Raw genomic sequence first — 6,000 nt, 5'->3', positions numbered from 1 at the left:
ATGGGGGTGTTCTATCTCTCGGGGAGGAGGGCGGGAGGGAGGGGTTTCTCTCACTGTAAATGTTGTGTAAATAAATGTTAAAAAAAAATGTAAGTAAAAAAAAAAAAAAAAAAAAACTATCATTACACCTGGGTAAAACAGAGTCCATTCTCTTCGGATCAAATAACAAACTCAGCAAGATCGACGGCTTCTCAGTTACAGTGGGTGACAATATTGTAACAACGAAAGATGAAATTACATAACTGGGTTCCATCCTAGAGGCAAATCTTTCCTGTGACAAAATGGCATCCAATGTAATCAAAAAAGTCAACCAACGAACTAGATTCTTGTACCGGATCTCCTCTTTGGTAAACAAGAATACCTTGAAGACTCTGGCAGGAGCACTCATTCAAGGGGACTACGACTATGCTTGCACCTCATGGAACCAAAGCACCTCAAAGGCGCTAAAAACAAGATTACAAACATCACAAAACAAACTGGTCAGACTACTACTTGACCTTACTCCTAGAACCCACCTCACCCCTGCCCACTTTGACTACCTAGGATGGCTTAGAGTAGACGACAGAGTACAGCAACTTGCAATGGGCCTGGTCTACAAGATACACTACACCACACAGGTACCCATGTACATGTCGAAATACTTCCTAAAGGTCAGTGAATACCACGCCCACAACACCAGAGGGAGTTCCACAAATCATGTGCAACCCAGATTCGGCACAAACAAGGAACTAAACACATTTTGCAATTATGCCACAACAATGTGGAACGCCCTACCCACAGCCGTAAAAAGATGTGAATCCCTACCCACATTCAAAACCGCTCTTAAAGAGCACCTGCGGGAGGCTGCAATTCGAAACTGGCCACTGTAAAGGTTCTGGTCTGCATCCCCTTAACAATTGTGTGTATTGAGCCGTACTGTATTGTACCCATTCTGCAATCTGTTAGATAAAGTTTTCATTCATAAGATCTGCTCAGAGCCTAGAGGCTTTTAAATCAATGCTCAAAACGCACCTCTTTTCCCTGGCCTTTGACCAGAGTTAGCCTGCCACTTGTCTACGACATCCGCTGTTACTCTGGACTTTTTATCAAATTTTCTTGTGTGTAAATGTACAATACCCTTTTCTGTAATTTTGGTGTATTTTTTATTTGTTTCTGCATTGTATGTGTTTTTATCATGTGAAGCACTTTGGTTTGGCTTTTAGTCATTTGTAAATGTGCTATACAAATAAAGCTGACTTGACTTGACATATTCAAACTCAGAGTTTTAGGACGTGTCGTGTGTGTGAGATTGTGTGGGGGGAAATAATCTGCGTTGTTTTTGGTGAAGTGCCCCTTTAATGTCTCTTATCTTTAACAAACTAAAGATTTTATTTGAGCTGATTCACCACTAGGCTTCCAGATGTGACCCACATTTGAAAAACAAAAACAGCTGTGTTGACCTAATCCTATGCTGTTGGTCAATAGTTGCCAGAGCCAGCTGCTTTATCTACAACACGTCCAAGAGACAACCGGGAGCTGGTCTATTAAAAACAAATAATCCTAACCGAGCAGGTTTAACAGATCCTGGACCTTTTGATTTCACTATAGCATAATATAGAGAGCCTTACAAAGGGTTTTTCTTTTTTTTGGCAGGAATTGTACCTCGAATTTTACCTCAAATCACTGTAAAAAAATAAAAATAAATAATGGTAAAAACAAATTGAAATGTCTGGCAGCAACGGTTGCCAAATACCTACTGTCAAATTACAGTAAAATACCCAAATTAAAATAAAGTGGAAAAGCAATTAATTTTACAGAAATGTTTGTTTATTCGAGTTGTTTTTACATATAATTCAATGTAATTTAACATTCAAGACAATTAAACAATGGAATAATCATGTAAAAAAAAGATAATTTCTTATTAAATCAATTTACAGCGTACACCCTTTATTTAATGGGGATATTTAATATTTTGATCAAAAGTATTTTACTGTATTTTATGGCATTTACACTTAAAAATAGAAAAACAAAAGTAATCTGGAAAATAATACAGTGATTTTTTCTTTTTACAGTGTATGATAATTTCTAGGTTGCACACCGCCGTCATACTGTACATCCCATCCTAAACACACGTGAAGTTTTACCAGAAACAGTCTATATCTGCTCTATATGTTTGTACGGTTCTTCGGGCTCAGAGCATATAGTTTTATTAGATTAGATTCACATATTGTCATCATACACACAGCACAGTACAGTACAACGAAAAGAAGTTTGGCATCCAACCAGAGTGCAAATGTAACAGTAAAGTGCATTAACAATATACAATGTACAAGTGATTTAACTGTTAGTTAGTTAATAGTGTACATATGACATGGTGTATGTCTGTTCATTGATGTCACAGTGCCTGGCAACATACTGTTTGTGTTTTATTTATTATTTATTTTTGTGTTTGTGATTTGTCTTGGTGTGTATTTGTGAAACTATAAAAACTGAAAATAAAATATATTAACAAGTGATTTAACTGGATATAAGATATATAAATGAGTACTACTGAGTAATAGTGTTAATCAGATGTATGTACAGTACTAGTAGTATTATTACCTACAGTGATACAGGTATAAACTCTGAACTCCATTGCCTATATACCCTAGGCTTTGTTACCCATACTGTACGAACTCTGTTGTCTATACTCAATTTATACCTACCTACTGCTTTCACTGTCTACAACTGCCCTATACCGTAATCATAACTACCTACCTCATACTATAGTCTACCCATATAGCATGTACAATAGTGCTGTATATAAATGTATATTTACCGTATATATATATATCCGTATGTCTGAATATACCTGCACATAATCCTTCTGTACCTTCTTGTACACTGCATATAACCCATATAACTCTGTATTATAGCATGTACAATAATGCTTGTGCAGCTTTCTATTGTGGTGGTGGAGTTTAGATGCACTTTAGTCTGTGTGTGTAAATAAGTAATGTTTTTTTTTGTGTTTTTATGCTGTGCGTTTATGTGAATGTTTGATTAGTGGTAGTTGAGCTATGATTATAAATATGTTTCATTTTCGGATGTATGGAGGCACTGTATGCTTGGTTAAAGTTGTGAATGGAGATGTAGTCATTTCACATGTGATCCAGGGACGTAGTGAGAAGTGGGCTGTAATTGGTCGAGATACGTCACGTGGTGTCAGGGGAACTAGTAAACATGGAGTTGCGGGGAATTTGACAGCAGCGAAGGGAGACGATTGAGAGCTGGTGAGTGGATGTGTGTAAGCGATTTGTTTTAAGAATGATAGTAGTATTGTGGTAGTTATTGATTGAATGTGTGTCTTGTTTCAAGGTTTGTAACCTGTTGGAGGAAGAATTAAAAACTTTTTGCAACTGAGTGGCATCCTGCTCGTCCCTTCACCCCAGCAGCGGGAGTAAAGCTGCACAATGCTGTATACCGTATATAGTATACATATCCCTTACCTACTCTTACTAGTAGGTTGCTGCTGGCCAGTATAACTTACTACCAGTGTCTTTATACCTGTATCACTGACTGTACATACTACAACTCTGTACATACATCTGATTAGCACTATTACTCAGTAGTAGTACTAATTTATATAATTTATACCCAGTTTAATCACCTGTACTATTACTTTTGCACTTTACTGTTACATTTGCACCCTGGTTGGATCCCAAACCTGTTTTCCTTGTACTGTACTTGTGATTGATTGATTGATTGATTTAAAACTTTATTAACAGATTGCAGAATGGGTACAATACAGTACAGTTCAATACACACAATTGTTAAGGGGATGCAGACCCTGTTTACATCAGGGTCCCCCATTTTCAATTCATCATAATATGAATATGCTGTATGAATATGATTACAAACAATACATAAACTGAACAATACATAAACTGAACAGTGACATCTTAATAGCAAATGACCTCAATACCTTCTATGCAAGGTTTGATGCTGGTAATAACAACACCAGCCCACAAGCCACGGCAATGGGGGGGGGGGGGGTCTGCTGCTGATGGAGACTCAGTGTTCAGGGTAACAGAGCATGAGGTGAGGCGGACCTTTAAAAAAGTGAATATCAGGAAGGCAGCAGGTCCGGACGGCATCCCCGGTTGCGTCCTAAAAGTCTGTGCCGACCAACTGGCCCCGGTATTCACTGACATATTTAACCTGTCCTTAGAACAGGCTGTCATCCCCACCTGCCTGAAGAAGTCCACTATTATCTCTGTACCCAAAAAATCCAAGCCTGCTTGCCTCAACGACTACCGCCCTGTAGCTCTCACCTCCATAGCCATGAAGTGCTTTGAGAAGCTAGTAAAGGACTACATCTGCTCCTCCCTCCCCATCAACATGGACCCCCTGCAATTTGCATACCGCCCCAACAGGTCCACGGAGGACGCCATAGCCCATGTGCTGCACACAGCAGCATCACACCTGGACAAGAGGAAGGGGAACTATGTGAGAATGCTATTCATCGACTACAGCTCGGCATTCAATACCATAGTCCCCTCCAAACTCATAGCCAAGCTCAGGGACCTGGGCTTGAACTATGACCTCTGCCAGTGGGTCTTGGACTTCCTGACGGGCAGACCCCAGGTGGTGAGAGCAGGCAACTGCACCTCCTCATCCATCACCCTCAACATAGGGGCCCCCCAGGGCTGTGTTCTGAGTCCCCTCCTCTACTCCCTGTACACACACGGCTGTGTGGCTCAGCGGAGTAGCAACACAATCATCAAATTGGCTGACGACACAGTGGTGGTGGTGGGCCTGATCTCTGCCAACGACGAGAGGGCCTACCTGGAAGAGGTCAAGGTCCTGGCGGGATGGTGCCAGGAAAACAGCCTCTCCCTGAACGTCAGCAAAACAAAGGAGATGATTGTGGACTTCAGGAGGTCGGGGGTCAAGGACTACAGCCCCCTCAGCATCGACGGGGCACCGGTTGAGAGAGTCAACAGCTTTAAGTACCTCGGAGCCTACATATCCGAGGACTTGACATGGACCACACACATTGACAGTGTTGTGAAGAAGGCACGACAACGCCTCTACTTCCTCAGGCGCCTAAGGAAGTTCCAAATCAGTCAGAAGATCCTTAAGAACTTCTACTCATGTACAATAGAAAGCATCCTGACTGGCAACATCACCTCCTGGTTTGGGAATAGCACTGCACAAGACCGAAGCAGACTACAAAGAGTGACACGTTCAGCCGAACGCACAATCGGAGGGGGGCTCCCCACCCTCCAGAACATTTACAACAAGCGGTGCAGGGGCAAGGCTAAGAGAATCATTAAAGACTCCAGTCACCCGAACAACTGCCTCTTTGAACTGCTGCGGTCAGGCAAGCGATACCGGAGTCTCAAGGCGAGCACAGAAAGACTCAGGCTGCGGTTACACCTTTCGTTTAATTTTCGTTTCATTGTCATACGCGTTTCGCCGCGACGTCCTGCGCCTCGAGTCACACTTTCGTTTTTTTTTTGTTTTTGTCACCTGAGCACACTGATGTAGTACACTGCCAAAGCAGTAGGTGGCAGTAGGTGGCGAACATGAAGGCAATTTCAACCAATCAGAACTTGAATGTGCCAATACACTTCCTGGTAGCTCCAGCAAAGAAAATGTCAACAAGGCAGACGCCTATGGGCGCCACCATCTTGCCTATTTACTCAATGCAGCAATTCTTTTTCAGCAAAGCCTAATAAAAGTGCAATAAACAAAACGGATACATTCACTGTATGTTCTGCCTGTCATTTGTTGATGAAACAAAACTAACATCAACACAAGTGACCACCAAGAGCGGATAGTTTAGTCTAAAAAAAGATCGGTAGCATTGTTAGCTGCATGCTAACGTCAATGGAGTATGCCATTATAACAATAATAATAATAATAATAATAAATCAAATTTATATAGCGCCTTTCATAGAACCCAAGGTCGCTTTACAATCAGGACAAAAAATAGGGCAAGGAAAGTAGGGGGGGAGGGGGAAGAGGGGATGAGGG

At 41.4% G+C, this 6,000-nt stretch overlaps 1 protein-coding gene across 1 annotated transcript in view; it reads left to right on the top strand.

Moving 5' to 3' along the window:
- The first annotated feature begins 3,211 nt into the window (after nt 1-3,211).
- The window catches only part of kat14 (lysine acetyltransferase 14), a 33,198-nt gene continuing 30,409 nt past the window's right edge, over nt 3,212-6,000 (top strand). Inside the window, 1 exon segment of the mRNA XM_084318850.1 lies at nt 3,212-3,251. The gene's annotated coding sequence lies outside the window, so the exon portion shown is untranslated.

This window comes from Notolepis coatsorum (assembly GCF_963971535.1).
Source record: "Notolepis coatsorum genome assembly, chromosome: 7".
Taxonomy (NCBI): Eukaryota; Metazoa; Chordata; class Actinopteri; order Aulopiformes; family Paralepididae; genus Notolepis; species Notolepis coatsorum.
This window is presented reverse-complemented; position numbering and strand designations above follow the sequence as displayed.